Raw genomic sequence first — 23,587 nt, 5'->3', positions numbered from 1 at the left:
CAATGCTGTGGTGCAGCTACCTAAATCTCTCCCTGGCCACTGCCATTTCCAGATTCCTACATGCCAGCATTCCCATTAGTCCCTGAACTGCCATTTTGCACTTGTGTCTTCGTGCTCTCCAGGCCATAATGGGCAGTGGGTGCTGATCTCAAATCCATTCCTCCTCGCCCCCACCCCCAAAGGCAAGGGAACTCAGTTCCCACCTTGTCACAAATTGTCTTGCCTGTTATCTGTCCTTCCTTGCCTGCCATCCAATGACTCTGTTGTTTCTTTCTTATTTTTATTGCAAAATCCTCAGTTATGATTAACTCTGTTGTTTCTGAGTTAGAAAAAGGCACACATAAAGACACATCCTGAGTAGCAAGGGCAATTCCAACCAAAATGCGCCCCCCAACCAAAACCTGGTAAAAACATAATAACTTTTTAATTTAAATTTTTTATTGTTTTTTATTTATTATACTTAATTCAAAAGTTACAATACAGCTTAGTCCACTGCCATAATGTTACAGAATGATCACTCTAGTCCACAATCCCACGTCACTGTCATGCTGGCCTGCTAAATACCCTCATCAGGAACCGAACTACCAATCTGGTTGGCTAGACATTTACAATCAATATATCAATAACTGTTTGGCTGCAGTAGAAGCTGTTAAATTTAATCAACTACTTCACCTTAATCAATCAATCAATCAATCAATCAATCTGAGAAAGGTTTTTCTTTATATGCAAAATTTGCTTATGTTCAACAAAATGGACACAAAGCATGTAAAGGACCTGAAGTACTAGCAGCAGAGGAGGGGGAAAGAAGACAATTCTTTGGTTCTGAAGTTGCTGATGTCACAAACCTCTCAGCTGCTGATGTACTGTCAGCTGACTTCACAATGTTTGGCCCCAGGAGGAGCTGGTCAATACTTTAAGAAGCCAATTTCTTCTCAAGGAGTGACAACCTTCTGATAGGTAAGGCTTATTTGTAAAATTATTTAAATCCTGACTTTTGCCCTTAACAAGGGCCTCCAAGGCAGCTTACAGCTAACATAACAGCTCATCAAATAACAACTGATAATATGGAGAATAAACGCTAAATTTTCAGCCTGAGACACAGAAGCCAGCACATTCAAACAACAACAGCTACAGCAGGAGAGAGGCTGGTTCTCAGGTGGCTCTGCAGTCCGCAATTATTTAAAAAGTCCACTTTTAGAAACCTAGGAAGCTGCCTTATCCTGTCAGACCATTATCTAGCTCCATGTGACAGACCCTGACTTACAGGATTTTTGCAGTCCAACCTGCAGGCGCCAGAGAATGAACCTGGACCTTCTACGTGCAAAGCAGGTGTGCAATCCTTCATCTCTTCCCTCTGATGTTGAATACAGAGGACAGGAAAATTCAGACATGGAAACAGTCCTTCGAACATCTTGGCTTCTTACCCTTTGGGGCTTTGCAGGCAATAACCCACACTTTGAAACACAGCCACAAAAGAACTAGATGTGCAAGATGCTCATAAGGCTCACACAAGTTGTATTTGGAAACCTAACTTGTTTACCCTATGGAGAAAACTCAAAGGATTAATCTCTGTGGCATTGCCAGCCCTCCTTTTGAGCAAAGAGCCTTAAAATCAGAAAGAAGAAGTGGGAGGGAGACTGAGAAGGGAGCAGTCGAGGCTATAACAATCTAATTATTCACTGGTACACTTTTAATGAAACATGACTCCGTTTTTCTATCTAGCAGCCTCCTACAATACTGTCTTTCCAGTGCTTTAGTTTGTATAGCTTCTTTAATGAGGAAATGAAGATAGAGGAGAAGTTAAGAAGTTAAAGGAAGGAATGGTTGCTTTTATGTTGGGAGAAAATCATTGCTGCTCTGGGAATACTCTAGTGTATAACTTGAAAAATGCTAGTGAACGCCTCTGTTTTATATTTCGGCAAAGCGCTTACCAGTGGATATTGCAACGTGCACATCTTAAAAGAACTACAGGGGCAAATTTATCATCGTCTTAGGGCATGTGAATGACAACAGAATGTTTGTTATTAAGACTTCATCTACTCCTGCTGCTTATTCTTTTTCTAAAGTCATAATCCTCTGTACATGATGTGGTGGTTAACTGCTGTGGAGATGATTGTCAGAATCTGCTGATTATATCTTCAGGTAGGGAATACGAAAAGAAGAGCCAATAGGATTTAAAAATTATACCATGACAAAAATACATATTATAGCACTGTGGTGCCTCTGTATATCTGATTGCAGAGACTTCCCTGCCCTGTTTACTTGCGCTTTGCACCTACCTAGAATAATTCCATTATTTGCAAAGGCACCACCCCATTTATTTGACTGCAGATTGCCAAGGAAAATAGTTCTGTTATCCATTTGCAGAATGTAGAACTATATAGTATCAATATCCATGGTAGTTCTGGTTAAAATAGCCATGATATTTTAAAGTCTATTAACCATCCTGCTGGCATGAATGCATTTTACTTCATAATGGCAGACAGCTGTACTTCACTTTTGAAGAAGAATGTATTGCTCACTTTTCTTAATGGATAACATGAGGTAAACCAATATAAACTAACTGAGACTTTCTCCTGCAAATTTTTCCTCTGTGGGGCATATCAGGTTGGATTTAAAGCTGAAGTTAATGAGTGCAATATCGTAAGTAGGCCTGCAACTTATGTGGGGGGTTGTGTTCTGTACCTAAAGCTAGAATTGCGTAGTCAAAACCCATTGGGTTCAATGGCGAATGAGATTGACAAAGGCATTTTCCCCAGAACCCCGCACACTTTTGGGCCACCTTTTTATTTATTTTTTGCCACAAACGTAAAACTGAATGATTACAAGTTCAATGTGCACAAGTTGCAGGCTTACTGTACCTCTAATCAATGCAGCCCAAATGGACAGGGATGCATCAGTTCACATTGGTTCCCCAATAGTGTTGTCAGATCTCCAGGGCTGACCTGACGTATCCAGGTTTTCCCAACCCCTCCAGTTAGCAGAGGAGGGTTTTTTTTAAAAAAAGTATTTTTTATTAACAAACCAAATCACATTAGTTCCAAATTACAGAGCCAAATTTTAAATTTTTGTTGGGGGTAACCATGCTTCGAGCTCAGAAAGGGATCCAATGATCTCTATTGCTGCTGCTTTGATGTTCACAGTTCTGTCCAATTGATGTTCACAGTTCTATCCAGTCCTCTCTTTGTTGTTTCCTCATCTCTTCTTGTTGTTATCGTATATTTTTCCTTTCTTTGTAACCTCTGATAGTCTCCAAAAGCGAGTTGAAAACAAACGTTGTCATAGTCCTGTGTGGATTTTCTCATTAATCCAAAAATCATATTCAAACAGCAGACGTCATTTCAACACTTCCATATAAAACAGTCTTAGCGTCTGCTCATTAATTTTTGCAGGCTTGTCACTCCCACCTCGATCTTTTCAGGGGGTTCTGCCAGGTCAAACACAGAGTCCAATATAATAACAAAGCCATGGCTTCCTCCCCCTCTTGATCATCAATCCTGCAACGAAGCCTGCCTGTCATGGCGAATCTCTTTTTGTAACTGCATCATTCCAAAAGCCTTTCATTCCTTTCCAGATCTTGCACAAACAAAGCCTTTCGTTAATAATTCGTTTCCACACAGTTCATAATCATCCCGCTTATAATCAATTGTTGCAACGGTTCTTCTTAGCGGGGATTGTTAGGTAATCACATAGAGAAAAAAAGAAAAGTCCCCCCCCTTTCCGTCCCGTTCCGACATACCGACATCTTTCATGTATCTTCTTCTTGATATATTTTCCTGTTGAATCCAGCCCGTCGCTCAACTTCCCCTGCTTGGCAGGGGGTTGGACTCGATGGCCCTTGTGGTCTCTTCCAACTCTATGATTCTATGATTCACAGAGGTCGCTTCAAATAGCAGCCTAAACTCCCTTTCTTCACTCGAAACATGTGCATTTGCTGCTCTCTAATTGTTTATTTTGAGCTCCTGCAACCACATTGCGCAATCAGAGACGGCGTCCGGGAGAGCGAAAAACCCACACGAGAGCTGTGCGCCTAGTGCCCTCACCCCCTCCTTCTTTTGAACTTGGGGGTGATTTATCAGGCAAAGGCAGTGTTTTCCCAATTCCCTGGGAAAACTAGGGAGGCTAATTACTCCCATATTAGCTTCTTAATTACCTCGTGTGAGCCGGAGAGATAGTATTGCCGGCCATCTTCCAATGCGCCCCTAGCGGGGTCCCCAGCAGAGGAGGATTTGAATCTCCAGATGGGAAAGAGGGCCTTAAAAAGAAATGGCATCATCAGGGACTGCCCCTAGATTTCAAGGTTGGGCCCTGAAATCTCAGGGTCTCAGGTGCGCCTGATCTGGCAACCCATATCACTGAATGGGAACTGATAAGCAGCCAGAATCTGTTTACTTGTTGACTGTAGCATCAAGTGATGACTTCCAAGTATGAACAGGCCACCAAAGATTAATCTTTATGGATAGAACTTCTACAGACTGCACTGCCAACTCTATTTTTCAATGCAGACGTGTCACACATGTGCCTAAACATCATGATGTGTTACATAATCAAGAGATAAATTGCAAAGTACATGCATGTTTTGTTGCCTCCATGTGGTGAGCATGAACATGTCTGTGAAGGGCAGTTCCTTTCTCCCAGATCCTTCTGGCACTTTTATGGGTATTAGATGTGGCACAAAACTGTTTAGACAGGCGTGCAGGAAGTTTCCCTTTGGGCCCTTAAAACTTTCATCACTTTCTTTACTTCCTTTCCCCCCCTCCTGGGTTTCTTGGAAATGCTAGTTCTCAGCATCAGCAACTTGACCAGCCATTTGTCCACTTGTGGCTATCTGCCAAATGAGCATCATTAATTCTGCAAGCTCAGGGGTGCAGAGTTCAGATCTACTGCACCTAAAATGGAAAATTAATCACCCACGTGCCGTAGAACCCATATTAAAACTTTAGCAAGATTGGTTTGGTGATGTGATGCAGGCAAACTGTTCTGGTTTAAACTTAATGGTTTCTGATCAGAACCATTCATGTGTAATATGCATATGCAAACCATCTAACGGGCAGTATTCTTTTTAAACCTCCAGATGATCAAATGCCTTTTAGTCGTACTCCATCCACTTCTATCTTCCTAGCTAATGTAAACCTTCGTTCTCAAAGTCAGGAGTGTAAAGCTTTTCTTTAAGGCAGGAAACCTGTTCTCTAGCATCATGTTTACTATGTTTATTGATCTGAGAGTTAATAGCGCAGTAATCAATATACACATAAAATACAAGCCCTTTGAAACACACATATTCCTGTAATCGGGATGAAAATTTTTCATCCCCATTAAAGGAGAATTCCTTAGAAATATAGCTGCCCCATTTATGGCTAAATTTTAGCTCTTTTAGAGTTTCTGAACCTACAGTATAAAAGACACACACACACAATATGAAGTGCTTAAGGTGGCCTATAACAGTTGAAGCAAGTGCTAGTACCTAACATCGAAGGCTAAACAGGGTAAGGAGAGCAGGGAAAGCTAAGAGCAAAAATATTTAAAAGCTTTTCATAAGTTATGGCTTTTCATAAGTTATTGACTGCGGAACTGACCAATGCTTGGCCAGACAAGATCAGGGACTGCACAGCTTCTCCCTTACCACACAAACTTTGCGAGCTGTTTGGGTTTGCCAGCAGTTCTCTTGAAAATACCTCTGAGGGGATATTTGCTTAGATCTTATTAGTGACTGGTATCAACAGCTTCGGCAACAATAGGTGGGCTTTTAAGGGAACAGGATGCAATGCAACCAACGTTATAATTCTCGGTGATGGAGAAAGAGATAATTTTCATTATTTTCTAATAACAGACTCATTTCAAAACTGAGTGAGGGGAGTTGGCTCATAGGGGAGCCTTATGACCAGAATTTCCTGGACATATCCAAAATACTGTAGTCAGCAGCAGTGTCCGGGCGGGAATTGTTTAAAAAAAGTCTGAAAAAATCCAGACGTATGTCAGTTTTTTGTGACTTTGCCCCCACACCCCAGCTCTTGGCACCCCTACTATATCTAAACAGTTTTAGTCATTCGTGTAGCAAAAGTGTTTGCCATTTTTATAATAGTACAGCGTTTGGCACTAATGAATAGCATGATTACTTATTTGCAAGCACAATGCAGGAGGAGAGGAATTTTGTGTTTCTTTTTCTTTCTGGATTTGCTTGCTAATGCATTGGTATTAAGTCATGACATTTTGAAATGCCGTATGTCTGAATGCCAGTTGATTATTTTGGAACCCCTCTTCCCCCTCCCAAAGAAATCTGTTCCTAAACAAAATGATCTAGTTCTATGTTTTGAAAGAAACTATTTACTGTTTCATCAGTTAAGTGTTTGCATCATGCTTTATAAATGTAATGGCTGCCTATTGCCTATATTGTCTTGGTCCAGGCTGACAACAAAAGGATAAATACAGTGCGTACAGCAGGTCCCTCTGGTTATACCATGAACATGACACATGTCATCCTGTGATAAATTGGCTCTGTGTCTGTTCAATTTCAAATCCAAAGCTCTGGAGGCAGAGGTGTTAGGAAGCAGGCATAATTCTGGCGAGCAGAGGCCTCAGATGCACAAAATTAGCGTGCATGGAGCAGATAACAGAGAGCAGGAGCGAGACAGAAAGGAAGTTTGCACAGGTTTGACGACTTCCTGGGGTTTAGGTGGTATTGGCAGATGTTAGGTGTGAAAAAACATCTGTAAGCACGATAATGAATGTTACCAGAATTTGAAGTGACAACTGTATCAAGCACAAATGCTACCTTGTCTCTGCATTTGCATACCAATTAAATAAAAAAAACAAATATTGGATTCCAGAATTTGTTTGACAAATAATCTGCTGGGTTTACTCAGTACATCTGGGTCAGGCTTTTTGGCTGCTTGACAGCTGCCGTATCAAAGGAGAATTTAAGCAAAAATATGTATCCAGATTGCTACCAAGTGCTCCACTTTAAATAGACATTAGAGATGGGTCAAATTGGCTAAGAAACGTGTGGGATCTTTAACCATGGGGCTCCCAGGCTCTTGATATTACTTGTTTTGCTTTGCATAGCTGACATGGCTGGCTCCGAGGTTTCACTCTCAATCTCTTGGATTAGGATAATGAGGGTACGCGTTTGCCTCAGAATGGCAATGTTGAATTGTTATGGCAGAACTTTTTTGGTGCCATTCTTAAACCCCGTTCAATTAAAAAAAGGAAAATGTTATAAGGTTTTATTTATAAAAAAATAATAATCTTCAACAAAAAACAATGTATCTAGTTTTACTTGGAATGCTCATGTATTTATTTATGTGTGGTATAAAGAGTGTGGGGCTAGGACTCACAAAACCTAGGTTCACAACCCTAACTCAGCCAACAAAACTCATAGGACAAGCTTGGGGCCAGTCAATTATCTCTCATCTCAACCTACTTCAAAGGGTTGTTGTGAGGATGATATTTGGGCAGGGGGAGAGAGAACTATGGATGTTGCCCTGAGCTCAGAGTCAGGATGGAATATAAATAGTAATAAATAAATATACATAATAAGTACATAAAAATGAATCTCTGAAGTAGGGACCCATCTCTTTTGCTTACTCTGCAACATACCATAAACACTGATCATAAGGTAGACATAAATGGTAATAATAAAAAAGAACACTTGCACGCTTTCTCTTTGTAGATATTTATACACATCCTTATAGCATTCTCTGGGTGGTTCACAAGTCAAAATCAAAACCATGAAGTACAAAAATACATGAAAATAAAATCCAAGAGTACAGCCGCTAATAGAATAAAAGTTCAAAAATGTATTGAAGACCAACTTTGCCTGGCACTGAAAAGACCACAGATACTAGATTACCCTTTCTGGGGAGACATTCCATAATGGAGATACCAATACTGAAAGCTCTCCCTCTCAGCTAGCCACCTCTGGGTATCATTTGGTGTGGATACCCAGAAAAGGGCCTCAGAAGATTGTAGGGTCTGGGTAGGTAATTGTGGAAGGAGGTAAATCCTCCAGGTAATCTGGCCCCAAACCATTTAGGATACAAACGTGTGGGTGATTATAAGCAGGGGAAGATAACTTGGGGGGGGGGGAAGCTAACAACATTTTTGGCATTCACCCTTGGCCAACCCTCCAGGGCTCGCACATCAGAGGTGAGTTTGCACACCCCTTGCGCGCTCTCTCTCTTGCACACGTACACAGAAGACAATTAGGCAAGCACACAGCACTCCCTCCTGAGCTGATCCATACAACTCAGGTATGGAGGGGGTTATTGCTATGGGTGGGGGGGGATTCAGTTTGCTTCACTTCTTAATGTGGACTTACTTAGCTTGCATTCCCAGAACAATGTGTGAAAATAAACACTGCTAGACTTCAAAATTCACACTTCTCTGAATATTGTAATGCCCACCTACAAAAAAAAAACGCACATGGAAGGGAAAATGTGTATAAAATGCATATATTAAAGAAAGTGACATTCAAAAATACATTATATTTGGGGGAAATGCCTGTGCATAAGTAGGCCAAAATTATGGAGGAATGTTTCTGATAACTTTAATAAATCACAAACTGATCTAGAAATGTAGTGAAATGAACTTAAGACTGGAAAAGTAAGAAACTGAGAGAAAAGAAAATTGACAGATTAGTCTACCCCTAGTTATATTGCATGTATGGCAGTGAGAGCTGGACTATGAAGAAGGCTGATGGCTGAAGAATTGATGCTTTTGAATTATGGTGCTGGAGGAGACTCTTGAGAGTCCCATGGACTGCAAGAAGATCAAACCTATCCATTCTTAAGGAAATCAGCCCTGAGTGCTCACTGGAAAGACAGATCATGAAGCTGAGGCTCCAATACTTTGGCCACCTCATGAGAAGAGAAGACTACTCTGAAAGACCCTGATGTTGGGAAAGATGGAGGGCAGAAGGAGAAGGGGACGACAGAGCACGAGATGGTTGGACAGTGTTCTCGAAGCTACCAGCATGAGTTTGACCAAACTGCGGGAGGCAGTGGAAGACAGGAGTGCCTGGCATGCTCTGGTCCATGGGGTCATGAAGAGTCGGACACAACTAAATGACTAAACAACAACAACAAAGTTATATTGCCTGCCCTGCTCATCAAATGATCAGTCTTATGACCCAGGAAGGGATGATTTGCATCCCCAGTAGGGTGCTGGCTCTGCACACTTCAGCACTATGTTTAATGTTTAATATTAATTTACTGTCAGCACTGGAATCTTGGATGGTTCAGAAAAAAATTCTTGGGAGCCTCAATCAGGCCTGTCAACTGGGGGTTAGCTACTCCTGGGCTACAGTCTATGAATTGTGAATGAAGAAGTTAGATGTGGCTACTCTGAAAGCAACAGTCTTGTGTTTCCTTCTGCTCTTTCCCCTGATGGTGTCTAGTAATAGAAAACATATGGCATCATGTCCCCATGAAGCCATCCTTCCTGCCCCCACAAGGAGTAGTCAGTGAAGTACAGCAGGGGTAGGGATATGTCACCATCACCCTTTCTAGATTACTAGAAGATGCATGGGGCTGTGTTTTTCAGAGGAAGCAGAAGGTCTTCTGCAACATCTCTTTCCAGCCTCAGTGACACTAGTCTCTTTATTACCCACAATTTAAAAGATATTCTGCATGTGACTGTGGTAAGATATCAAAATATGTACACAAGGTGAATATGGTGCTTTAAGTACTTAAAATGTAAATGAAGGAAATCCTCTCGGATGCATCTGGATGCTTTAGATATGTCTGAGCCCACTTCTTAGAAGAAAGTAGGGCAAATATATTTTTTTTAAAAAGAGCTCCACATATGCAACAGAGGTTTTCTTGTTTATACAGTGCATTGCAAATTACCTATAAAATGTCTAGCAGGTAACAGCTCACATGTTATGGAGTAGCATGAAAATCACAGTAAAACAAATAGTATGTCAGTACTGAAATGTATTATAAGCAACTTCGTAACTTGTCGAACTTGAATACCGCTACGGGGTACCTTGAATGTTTGGAGGGAATACGTTGTGGATAGGAAACATGTTCTTGCTAGAATAAAGGAATTATTTTGACATACCAGCATTCAGTTTTGCTTTCTGTCTTTAGTGCAATGGCAACAATATACTGAAGTGCAATACAATGGAACTTCGGTTTTCAAACGTAATCTGTTCTGGAAGACCATTCGACTTCTGAAACGTTCAAAAACTGAGGTGCAAAGTGCAGTCTGCAAATTTACAGTGAAAATTGAGAAAAATATAGTGGTACCTCAGCAGAAACCATTCGACTTCTGAGGCATGTTCCAAAATGGAAGCATTTACTTCCGGGTTTTCAGCGTTCGAGTTCCAAAATGTTCATCAACAGAGACTTTTGAAAACTGAGGTTCCACTGTACTGTGTTATGCTCTTTAGAGCACGAGAACCAATGAGACACATAAAGCAATCATAATCATATTTAGTCAAAAAGTAAGTTTCACTAAGTTTGGTGGCATATATTCCCATGCAAATGAACACAAATTTGATTTTCAATGAGTTTCAAATGACAACTATAAAATAATAATAATAAAATCTGGAACAAGATGGAAACTGATAAATGTAGGCTTATTAGCCCACACAAAAGAGAGCAAAATCTGGTTCTGGGATTTGTGAGATGGTAGAATTTATCGCTCAAGGGAAGTAGTGGGAAGGAAACCTCTTTGAAAACTGAATGGGACATAGCAGCTGTGATTTTCACTGAAAGGAAACTATCCAGCATCAACAGCAGGGCATACGTGATTGGATAGATTTTCCCTATCTTTTAATATCTGTGAATCCGTAATTCATTATCAGCATGCTACACTTTCCTAACCCCCTTTCCTCCTTGCCCCTTACAAAGATTTTGAAGTCTCAACAATTTTCTTAGCGTTTGAAAAGCAAGTCTGTCCTAGAGAGCTCTGCTGTAGCTCAAGATCACTGTTGGCTTTTTATATCTATGGAGAGTGCAATATGCTGAGCTTATTTTATGCTTGCATTATCTTTGCCTGAGTCCTCTATCTTTTTAGCCTTTCATTTTCTCCAGTTTTTATTTCCAGGGGTGTAACTAACCAAGCTCAGCAGAGTCATACAGAGAGCTGGGCATACACCTGGGGGAAGAATTCCATTAATAGCTGTTCAAATGTTTAAATGCATTTGCTTTGAGCTTCGCCATGCCTCTCCTGTATTCATGTATGTTTTAAAGCATTTGTGATCAAACTGGATAAGCAGAAACAGAATGTTAAATTCACACGCGTCAGTGTCGCTGATGGATTTATTTTACATATTAATTCAATTCATATCTTGAATTGTAAATACCCAGTGCAATGTTCATAAATACTGTTGAAAAACCAAACGTTTTCTGAGTCAAGGGTACCGCCCATTCCACAGCCCCCGCTGCAGGCCAGGAAAGTAGGGCAGAATTTTTTTATTTATTTTTTGCAATACTCTTGTGGGGAGGGGAGATTCCAAAAAAAAAAAAAAAGGAAAGAAAAATGGATGGGGAGTGGGGAAGGCTTAGTGCTTCTGGTTTAAAGATTTCTTCTTCTAACTAGCAGCTTGGCCATTGCTTGTATTGGTGGAGCTGCAGTCAGCAGCCCAGCAGGCTCCTGTCCTTCCCTTCCCCCCCAGTGCTCCTAGGCTGCCATTTTCTCTCCTTCCCTTCCAACAATGCCTCTGGAATGATGCCACATCCTGACATGGCACCATTCACCCAGAGGCACCGAGGGCAATAGCAGCCTGCTGGGCTGCTAATTATGGCATTGCCACGGCAAGCAGCAGCAAAGCTGTTACTTAGAAGAAACCAGATACAATGCCGCTACTTCGATAGCTGCAAATACATGGGATGGGTAAATGTGTCAATTGCAGAGCCACCTGGATCCTCATTTTTCCAATCTTAGGTTTTGCCACATTTTGCAAAACTTTGCTTGAATTTCATCATGCATCTTTCCAAATACACACTCTTTTGCATTTTGTATGGTATATTCATAAATACATGTATTTTAATGCACACTTTCCCCTAAAATAAGCGTTTTTGTTCCCCTTTTGTAGGTGGGAGATATCAGTCAACCTGTTTTATTACGGTCATAAACGAGCAGTTTTGTAGATGGAGATAGATAGGGATGGGACAGAAATTTAATATGGTTCGTATTGAAAGCCAAATATATCAAATTTGCACTTTCCAAAACAATATGAGAACTGAAAAATAGCCATCCTTCAAAATTCACGTGGATCCAGATTTTGCAATATACTTCTCCAACCAATGTTTACATATATTAGAAACTAGAAGTAGCAAAGATGGGTACAACACGGAAGCTAAATCTAAGACAGCAAAGCCTGTCCAAACTCCCTTCTCACTATACTCAAAGTTTGTTTTAAACTGCCAACTGCTCGCCCCAGTGTCACCCCCTGCTCACTCTTCTCAAACCTCTACCATTGTTTAGAGCCACTCCTTTGTCAATCCAAGGTCCAATCTGTGATTATTCCCATTTCAGAAGAAACACAGTTCTTTGGAATTTCTGTTCACTGTTGTTTTATTTTGAGCATTTGTACCTTGCTCTTCAACCAAAAAGGCTCCCAGGGGGGCTTACAATCATTCAGTCAAATGAGACAGCAGGCTTACAATCTTCCCTCCAACCTGAACCATTTTAAGTATGTCTAAGGGAAACACAGCATGCCTATAGATGTTTTCATGCATGTTTTATCATTGCTTCTTTAGTGAAACCATCACTCGAAGGTCATATTGGCGCATGTACCACCAAGAGTATGACAGTCATCAGCTTTGTTTCAACTCTCTTTTTTGAAATTTCTGTACTAGCAGTATGAAGGTCATTTAGATGTTTCACAAGATGATTCCCTTGACATTAGGAAGAGCTTCTTAAAATGTCTGCCTTTTGAAAAGTTTTATTTTCCCCATGATTAAATGTTATGCTACAGTTACTTGTGGATATCAAATAATTTCAAGCATAGTGGGATACAAAAATAAAATAGCAGCTTTCTAAAACCACAAAAAGACAGCCAAACAGACAAGATGCTTATTGTAAATAGCACAAAACATGCACAAAACTTATTTTTATTTTAAAGAATAGCTAGTCCCTCTATTAGGTGGTGTTTGGATCTTATTTCAGAACACCTGAGCTACCTTCATTCTCCCCATTAAGTCCCCATTTATTTCAGTGCACATTCTATTCACTCTGCACTTCAAATTTAGTCATGTAATTAGTTGAACTATAGACATGTCTACTAATTTTGACTGGTTTGTCAGTAAACATGAAGATTTAAGTTCCATGGTCTTTTAAAAGAACATTGTATTTTTTTCCCTGATACACGTCTGTGTACACAGGTGTATGTAGCATGTTATCTTCACAGCTTCACCAAAGTGTTGCAAGAATACATTCATTAATATATATGAAGTTTCGGGGTGCCATAGTGATGGGGTCTAAATAGATCTAAGATGTGGTAGATAAAATATTTCTGGAATGTAATGACTGAAATAAATAATTCAGTGTACAAAATTGCACCAAAGTCCCAGAATTATATTTAGTTACTGATATTTTCCAAATTCCCCATTTAGTATTTGACATCTGGAAAAGAAATGGATTAGGTAAAACCCCTACTAGATACTTTCACATCAGAATCAGTATTAATAAATAGTATTTTAGTTAAAGGCAAGGTCACCTTCAGTCCTCCCATCTATTATAGTTTTAAACCTATCTAAAAAGTGTGCATTTAAGGCAAGATTTTTATTGGACACCACTTTGGATTCCATTTTGGCCAATAGAGAAGAGCCACTTTGCTTTGAGGTGAGAGAAAAGTCTAGCTCCTGGAAACCTGAGACTTTGTGTATTTCCGTTCCATAACTTAGGGAAACAGTTGAGGGAAACTTATTGAGGACTCTTGGGGCAACAGGGCTTTGTATTGCCTTTTCCACCAGCCATTTTCAGGGCTGAAAACTTCTCTCTACCCTACATAAAAGAATTGAGGCCTCAGTGCGTACAGAATCATGCTTTGTATATTGCTGTCCTAAAAGAGCCCATCCCAAAAATGACATCGTCGTGATAAATGCTGGCTGGATAAAGGTCTTTCCAAATCTAGAAGTGAGATGTGCTTCATTATGGGAATCTTTGTGACACTCCTTTCTGTGATTCACAACTTCTCGCTTTATTCCCAAGATATAAAAGCTTGGAGATTATATATGACATCATGGGAAGGGTGATTCTAGGACTAAGGTGAAACTGTGGAGCGCCTTGGTTATTTTTTTCTATTGGATGCTGCATGTTCCTTAAGTAATTTTGTTACATTTATAGTATTTAAAACTGAGGTTTTTGGCTGTTATTATATTTGCTATTGTTTTGTTATGTTATGGAAATTATTTTTGTATTTGTTTGAAATGCATTCCTGTTTACTTTGTTGTAAGCCACTTTGAGCATGGTGTGAGTGGGTGTTTGTGCATGTGTGGGTGGAAAAGTGTCGTACAAGTAAACTGAATGAATGGAGGTTAAACATATTCCATGAATTTGTCACATCCTCTTTTCAAACTACTCAAGTTGGGCACATGCGCATATTGCAGCTTGCAGACTTAACATATAGAATAAGGGAACAAGAAGAACATAAATTTAGAGAAGATTGGAAAATGTTTATTGAATATATGGGGGGAAATTGTGTACACTTGAAAACGTTGGCAGCATTAAGATAAGTTCAACAGTGTAAGTAAGTTCTGATGGATGTGATAATGGAATACTGAATGGTTCAGTTTTTGTAAAATATGCAGGGATTTATGATATGCAAAATGAACCATGGAAAGAGAAGAAGGGAAGTCATTGATGTTTTAAGGACGTTTAAATGAGTATTCTAAATTGTAAAACAGAAAATTTAATAAAAATTATATTTAAAAAATAAAAGAGAGAAGAATTAACAGGGAGGGAGTTGATGGCCGTTACTACATCTTGTGAGATTCCTCAGTTTAAATATGCACAGTATAGTTTTGTCAGTTGTCTCTCCAGCTTTACAACGTTGGCTCCAGGGACTACTACTATTATGATGAAGGGAGATGAACCTCTGTCCACTTTCTCTACACTGGGCATAATTTTACCTCTATCATGTCTCCCCTTAGTCAGCCTTCTTATAAACTAGCAACCTTTCCCCATAAAGGAGTTGTTCCAGCCATGTAATTATTTCGGCTGCATTTTACAGAACCTTTTCCAGCGCTATATCCTTTGTGGGGTGAGATGACCAGATGACCACTGTACACAGTAGTCCAAGTGTGATCTCGCCATATATATTTTATAAAAGCTTTGTAATATCCACACTCTAAAGGTGTCATCCACCAACCTTTCTGCCACTCTCAGTTTCTCCAGGCCAGTTACCTTGGCCTGAGTGAATTCCTACTCTGTGGGCCAGGAACTCATACCACAATGCACACACCCATACTCGCAATGTCTGCCCAGCAGGCAGATAGTCATGCATGCAGCCAGTGGATGACAATGAATGGAATTGTGAGTATTTGATTTGCCGCAGAATGTGTCTAATACTGTCTGCCATAATTCAAGCAAATTTACATGAATAAATTGGAGAAAGCCAGTATGGTAGTAGGAATAAAGCTGACTAATTATGTTTAAATTCAAATAATCTGTTTAAGGGTCAACCCTCCAAATTAGTAGAGTTTTCTATATTGCTATTATAAAGCATAGACGGAGTGTCTCAACTAAATTAAATTTTTAAGCTGCCTCAAGAAAGAAGTAAAAAGATTTAAATTGTTGCTGCAGGGAAATTTAAGCCTGACACATAAAATGGCAAAGTGATAATAAACAGCCTGAGATACAGAACTTCAGATGCTGTTTGTAATTCTCTATTCCTGCTTCCGTGCAATTTTCTTGATTCTTTGTTTTGAAGGTAGAATTCATAAGAAAACAATTATACATTGCACAAACACCTTGAATGTATAGTCTTCTCATGTTTCATACAAGTCTGAAAATTATCCCGTGTAGTTTAGCTGTATAAGATGGGGTAGCATTCATTTCAGTATTTAATATAATCCCTGATTGACATCTTATCTCTCTACCCTGAACAAACCCATCGGCAATCCCAAAAAACAGTAACACACCAAATTTTCACATAATCTCAAATGTGTCATCAATCGGGAAAGGATTTCAGACAACCCATATGTGGGAAAAGATTAGTGCATGGGCTGGGTACATTGCACTGTGAGGAAAGGAATGGGCAGCCTAACACCTGCTCTCCATAGCCTGGAAAAAAAAAAGCCCTTAGTCCCTGTAGCTGCCCCAGAGGAGGAGGAGGAAGGCAAAGTGAATGGGATAGAGGGACTACCTACTACAGTATAAATCCATGCAAGCTTGAATAGGGTCATGACGTCCTCTGGTCCCTCTGCAAAACATCAGTCACAAGCCAACTCAGCTCAATGAGTTCACCAACTTATCATGCACATTACCAAACATGCACAGTGTCCTTGTCATAATTCTGTGGTCTAAATCAGTCTCCCTGAATAGCTTCCCAGTTTACTAACAAATTTAAGGTGAAGACATATTGTTTTGTTTTGTTTACCTGTCAGGAGAAAGAAAGAAGCCATAGAAAGAAACAGACCACTTTAGTGGATGTGCATCATAACTTCTTCTTCTTCTTCTTCTTCTTATTATTATTATTATTATTATTATTATTATTATTATTATTATTATTATTTTATTATTATTATTATTATTATTTTATCACAATCCTTTATCAGTGGCTTTTCACACCCTTTGTTAAAGGTTGAGGAAATGGCTTCCAAGGGGACTGGTGTCAGGGAAGAGAAGGAATGTTCTCCTGTTGCCAAGTTGACCCTGGCACTCTCTCACCCCAATACACTTGTGTATAGTTGATTAGCTGTGGCAGAATGTACCGTATTTTTCGCTCTATAGGACGCACTTTTCCCCCTTCCTAAAGCAGCCCCCCGCGACCCTCTCCCGGCTGGAGAGGTGACGCGCAGCTACGGCAGGAGCCTCTATAGCCGCGCGTCACCACCCCAGCCGGGAGAGCGCGCCCGCTGCTCTCTGACCTGCTCTTTGGGGCTGGTGGTGGGCTTCCCCCGCCAGCCCCAAAGAGCAGGTCGAAAGGAACCTGAAGCCTGGCGAGCGAGAGGGGTCAGTGCACACCGACCCCTCTCGGTCTCCAGGCTTCCAAGGTAGCCACCTGAACGCACCTTAAACGGCACCTTGTTTTAGAGCAGGAAAACAAGAGGGGGAAAGTTCTCCCCCTCTCTGTGCAGCGCCTCCTGCTGCTTCACTGAAGGGGCACTGGGCAGAGAGGGGGAGAATTTTTTTTCTTGTTCTCCCTCCTCTAAAACAAAGTGCGTCCTAATGTCCGGAGCGTCCAATGGTGTGAAAAATACGGTAGATTGGCACTCTTGTTACTTTCAGTTGGATGAACATTTCCATCTAGTGGGATGAAGGTTCATTGGTTAAGGGCTGTGGCTCAGTAACAGAGCTTGTGCTTTGCATGCAGAAGGTCCCAGGTTCAATACCTGACTGGGAATGTCTCCAGTCCAAAATCCTGGAGGAGCAGACAAAGCTGAGCTAGATGGACTACAGGTCTGAAAGAGTATAAGGCAGATTTCTGTGTTTCTACACACAATTAGTGAAGTGTGTGTGGGTTTCTATGAGGTAATCACTTAGTGATTACAGCAAGAGCCTATAGCTAACAGAACTGAATTGTCAAACAGGGCAATGCAATTGCTTATGTGTATTTCTGAAAGCCTGGGCCACTCCTACTCTCAACGTGACTGGTTGTCAAAGCCCCCAAGCCACAAATCATAACCCAGAGCTCAAGAGCCTATGACAGTAGCCCAAGCTCTGACAATCTTATGTGATTGGATAGGACTCAGGATCCTGGTCCAGACTCAGGATCAGGCAAACACAGACCACTGCATACATAACAATTGGTCAGCTGTAACTAGTGACTATGTTGGGGTGAAAGTCTTGCTACATGGTGTTTATGGGCAAGTAAACCACCAGCATAGTGCAGAATGGCAGGGAGCAATGGCTTGATTTCCTTGGCAATGAAAACCTGTTCGTTTTCTTTCTCTCTCTCTCTCTCTCTCTCTCTCACACACACACACACACACACACACACACGCGCACACACCCTTCAGAGTGAGAGTAGCACAAGGGAAAACCACACATTTGTTCTCAGCTATTTTGTCAGTTGGCCAAATCTGGCTAGCTATGGAGAGCTACAACATCATCACATTCACTGCATGGTCCCTGATTGGCCGGGATCATACAGTGAAAAAACAAGCCTTGAAAATGATGCAAAAACAGCAGTATGTAAAAGCTCTGAACAACCACAGACACGCTCACAAAAATTATGTGAACATTTGGTACTAGGAGATTTGGAAAAGAAACCATGAGCATTCTAAGGTGGAGAGCACTAAATGCTCTGCTGACATCAGCATATAAATGTGTGCCGTGTAGGATTAGATTGTTCCTATCTGTCACACACCAATTAAAATATTAAGCAGACTTCTAGAAGTGCTTACAAAAAGAGGCTCTGAATATTATTATTTTTTCCTTTTCAAAGAGTTGAGTCTTAAAGGATTCTTTTTTTAAAAGCAAGTTACATGCAAGCAAAGAGGAGGATTTACAACAGAAGCTGAGTGGCAACCTCACCAACCCCCTGAAGTCATTCTGCAATGGAAATGTCTGGCTCAAGCATCTTTCATAAAACCCACTTTTACTGTATTTTTTTTTACATTTGTATCCCACCTTTTCTCCAAGGAGCTCAGCGTGATGCACATGTTCGCCTTCTCCCCATTTTATCCCCGTAACAACCCTCTGAGGTAGATTAGGCTACGAGACGGTGACTGACCCAAGGTCAGCTAAAGAGCTTCATGGCTGAATGGGGCTTGAAACCCATTTCCCTAGTCTTAGTCAAACACTCAAGCAAGAAATTATCGCCTTTCAGATCAAGGTTTTATTACTCAGACCAGACTATTAGGATTCAGCCAGTAGCCAAAATACAGAGTTAAGTATTCTGGTTAAAAGTGAAATAAATAAATTAAGGCCTTATGTATATAATAAAGGTTCATAAATGTACCAAGCAAACACGCACATAGATATATAGGCCACATGTCTGAAGCAGCCATGGAGCCATTTTGGAGCCATTTACTCCCAGGCTGACCAGGTGTTTTCTCTGCAAGGTCAAATGAAGGAGCCTCCCCATTGTCTTTTCCTTCACAAATCCTGTCTTAAGGGTATATCTGTGTATGAATAGGGTGAGCCTGTGATCTGGCTCAGGAACTAAGTATTTATCATTACAAAAGACTGGCCAGGCTCCCCAGGGTATCAATCCAGTAAGCATTAACAGGTAACTTGCCACACAGTAGGTAAACAACCCACCCAGATTTCTGCTGTAGCCCGCCCTTTCTGTGATGTAGGTATGATGTTTCTGGGGGTGGGCTTGGACTCCAGGGCTGGCAATTTAAAATGTCTATATAAGGGTGGACACACCTTGGTTCTGGGTCCTCCTCCTTCTCCTGCATGTGAAGGGAGCACCCTGTTGCAACAGTTCAATAAAGATCAGGCTTACAAGCTGCTTTGCTTCTCAGTATTCTCTGGTTGGCCTCTGGTATTTTCCTCCGACCGATGGAGAACTTACATAGGACTCTATAAGGGCTCTTGTGTCCCCCATAAGGGAATAAGGGCAGATTTTCATTTATTACAAAAGGCAAGCACTTTTTATTTTCTGGGACAATTCCACATTCCATGCAGGGAGAGGGGCAGGCTGATTGTGTGCTTCCTCATCTTGTTTCCTGTTGCCCACCTAGACCAATGGAGACTGGAACTGTATTCACAGCATGGATTGTAGGTATCACAAGTTTATCGGGCCACTACACTTTGAGCCATTAAGTGCTTTACATTTTCTCAAGTCAACAGGGCTCCGTTTTCCAAACCGACTCCAGACACACACCTAAATGCAGAAAGAGCCTTTCCCCTCCCAATTCTTTGTACAGGAAGAAAAGCCACATCAGGTTTTGAGACTCTCCTTGCCATTTTTCTGCAACTTTCAAAAGAAAGAACAACCAGGTCTACAACTTAATATCAAAGCCATGTTCTTCTCTCCTCCTGCTGCCTCATGTTCAAAGCTAAGCAAGGTGCAAAAACTTGCAATCTTTCTTTTCCTTTAGAGACATTGGTTCCTCCTTCAGTCCCTATCTACCATAAGCCACATGCATCTAAAACAACTCCTTAACAAATGGGTACTTCTTCTGTCTAAAGAAAAATAAATGCCTTCCTGCCAGTCAATGTGACCCATGAAATACCTGTTTTATATTATATTACTGTTACTCTTACACTTACTCTTACTCTTACTCTTACTCTTACTACTACCCACCCTTCACCATATGGTCCCAGGCTGGAGGAGAACTATTATGCCATACTTTTTTCTGTCGCTTTAGACCTAAATTCAAGCCTATTTACCTGTACAGCTTATAGGCTGCAATCCTATAAGCACTTCCTAACTCATTGGAACTTGCTTTTGAATAGATGTTTAAAGGACTCTACTATGATATTTAAGAAATGTGAAATGGATTACTAATTTATATCATGTTAGACCGCATGCTCCCTCTTGTCTCAGGGTAGAACATCTCATTTTTAAGTTAGATAGCGTTGCCAAGTCTATTACTATTCCCTATTATTTCTGAAGTATTATTCCAGTGCTTTACAAGTCTCGTGTCTTTTATCCTCACAATCCAAAAGGTACATGAAGCTCAGGAATAAGAACTTTTGAAAAGCCACTAAGCAGGCACTGTTGGTTTTTGTCTACTGTTGCTGTTAGCCTTCTTTCTATATGTATAAGACAGCAGTACTTTATATTCTCTGGCCTCTCACCCACGCTGTAAATCATTTGCTGAGGTGAGAGGTGCAGGAAGAGGATACCTTGGACAAAGGAAATTAGATAAGATCTAAGGACTTTGATCACCTGGATTTAGCATCACATTTCATTTCTCCAAGGCTTCCAAGAGGAAAACACAGTATATCAGTACCTGGGTAGCGCTGCAACACAGCCAACTGGCAGAACAAGGGACATTTTCCTCTGATACATCACAATTAAAATTCAAGTTACCTAAATAATCTCAGGAAAGGTCCAATGGGAAAGGGTTGTGCTTTGTTTTATAGTAGTTTATCATGACTGAGTCTTCTGGCAATAAATTATCTTTTGTGGTGGTGTTCCTTACCTGTCTAATTTACTTTGACCATGATCTTGGGAGAAAACAACGCCCCATATAAAAGCAAGTACTTATTGTTGAATGTATGAATTCTCTGTCAACCTTACTTTCTTGAGGACTGAACCTCTACCTCCTGTCCTAAACTCTATATTCTGTGTGGAAAATCAAGACACAAATTGTGCTCATTCAGGAAACCCACTCTTGGGAGGTCAACATGCCGCTTTGAAGGTGGGGAGCATGAGACACAAATATTATAAATAAGGATGTGTCAGAGCTGCTTCCAGATCCTAGCTCACAGAGGATCACGCTAGCCAGCGGTTACTTAGTAAAAGTCTTTATTGAGTTACAGTTTCCATTCTCAATCGGCTGCGTGCAGCTCTACGTCTTGTGGGTTAGACCGGCGAAGCTCCGTCTGAGTCTCCGCCCCCTGTACACCAGCTAAGTACCCTAGCCTTACTCCACCTTTTCCGCCTGACCGTTCTTCTCTGGGTCCCTCTGCCCCCCCCCGTGGTCTCTTCCTTTCTGGACGCTTCTGACGCTGACCCCCCCGGACCCTTCTGTCTCCTTGCGTCGGGCTTTAGGACCTGGCTCCCTTTCCGGGCTGCTTACTGCGCCACCTTCCTGTGTATTTGAACTTGGCGCGCGCGCCCAACCTTCCACTTGCCGCCTGACCGTTTCCTCGCTCCCCGATGGAGGTGTGGCCACTCCTGACTCATGCCCTCCCTCCTGCTGCGAGCTGCCAGAGCTCGGTACCTGGCGCCCTTCCTCTCCACTGCGTTCTGTTGGTGATGCTGGCCCCGATTTCCAACTGCTGCTCTCTGAGCCCCCTCTGGACCCTTCTTCCTGGGGTGTCCCCCTAAGCTCCCCCCTTGCTCTGGCCACTGGCGCTCCTTTCTGTGAATCTTCTGATTCACTGGAAAGACTCGGAGATCTCGGGTCGTCGTCATCACTCATCTTTTCTTCTGCCTCCTCCCCCTCGCTCTCTGTTTCCTCCCTTGCCCTCGCCTCTGCTCCTGAACCCCTGACAGGATGCAATCCACTGAGGTGTCCCTTTGATTTCAGTGGGGAAATGTAAACATGCTGTAATGGTTCTAGGGGTTGCTCGTGCGTAAGCTTGTCCCAACATCTGGCTGGGTTGCCTGAGTGAACCTTTCCTGTCCGAGCAGCCACTCACCCGTGGCTGTCTCAATCGCTGGCAGAATCCGTCAGTGGGCGTTTCTTAAACTTCTTCCAGCAAAGAAGCTCTTTGACGCCTAGTCTCCTCCTACTCTCTCTGCGCGAAAGCCTTCTGCACAAGGAGGGCGTGGGCAGCAGAGGACCCCTACTCTCCCCACTTGTCCCAGGCAAGGAGGCATGGGACCACCTCGCCGCTTCCCCAATCTGCCCCCCTTCTCCACTGGTGCTACGCTGATTCTCTTCCCCAGAAAATGGGCTGCTTCTCCCGATCCCGGGACGCTCTCTGGAATCCCTCTGGCTTTTGCTCTCTCCCTCCGGCACTGATGGCAGTTCCCTGACACACATGTTTAACTCTCTTAATGAAATAAATGAGGCTTAAAACATTGTAAATTCCATCTGAACTGTGTCCCAAGTAAACATGCAAGGTGCCACATTGGCCTCAGAGTGTTTCCAGTACACATAAATCTAGAAATCAGTCTGAAGAACACTTTTCCTCCACTATTTAGCACTAACAACATTCTAGTTATTATTTATCAATGTGCATGACTGCTGACAGCATCCAGATGCATTATAACTTTCTAACATTATGCTGAGAGGTTGATACTAATTTTTCATGAATAAATTATTTTGATTACATTCCAACTCTTTTGTTTTAAACATTATATTTATATGTCATCATTAAATTACATCTAAATGCTAAAATGATGACCTCTTAATCTGCTATGCCAGAATATTAAAAGTCAGGGGGGGGAAACCAACCAGAAATGTATCTTGTCATTTCTCAGCATAGATGTTTGTGTAACAGTAAATGCTAAATTGCTACTCTGAATCATGAGTAATACAGCTATTAAAAGGACCAAACATTTGTCTAAGTACATTTCTGATAACTGGAAAATAAATTCCGAAGAATCCTCACTCATTTCTGGCACCTGACAACAACTTTTCAGGTACTCTGACATCCATTTAGAACAGTCTGCTTTCTGAATTAAACAAGCTTGCATGTTCCTACATTTCTGAATACATTTGGTTTGCAAAAAAACTGATCAACAAAAAGAAGTTCTGTAGAAATTTAAAACATTCACTGAAATAAATATGCAAATATAACACATATTCTTGTTATAAACAGAATGAGATGAAGTTTGCATAGAACTTTACACATTGAAAGTGTTATAATGATATGGATAATATTACAGATTCTCTTTGGG

General features: G+C 41.2%; 1 long non-coding RNA gene across 6 annotated transcripts in view; it reads right to left on the bottom strand.

Annotated features, from left to right (window-relative positions):
• Positions 1 to 23,587, bottom strand: part of LOC309514356 — a 509,382-nt gene that overhangs the window by 384,808 nt on the left and 100,987 nt on the right. Inside the window, exon 3 of one of the 6 annotated variants that reach the window (XR_014211943.1) lies at positions 224 to 319. The exons of the other annotated variants lie outside the window; for them this stretch is intronic. This is a non-coding gene — a long non-coding RNA (uncharacterized lncRNA). The remainder of the gene's footprint in view (positions 1 to 223; positions 320 to 23,587) is intronic. 6 annotated transcript variants of the gene reach the window in all.

This window comes from Podarcis vaucheri (assembly GCF_965113315.1).
Source record: "Podarcis vaucheri genome assembly, chromosome: 11".
Classification (NCBI taxonomy): domain Eukaryota; kingdom Metazoa; phylum Chordata; class Lepidosauria; order Squamata; family Lacertidae; genus Podarcis; species Podarcis vaucheri.
The sequence above is the reverse complement of the archived record's forward strand: the minus strand, read 5'-3'. Positions and strand labels throughout refer to the sequence as shown.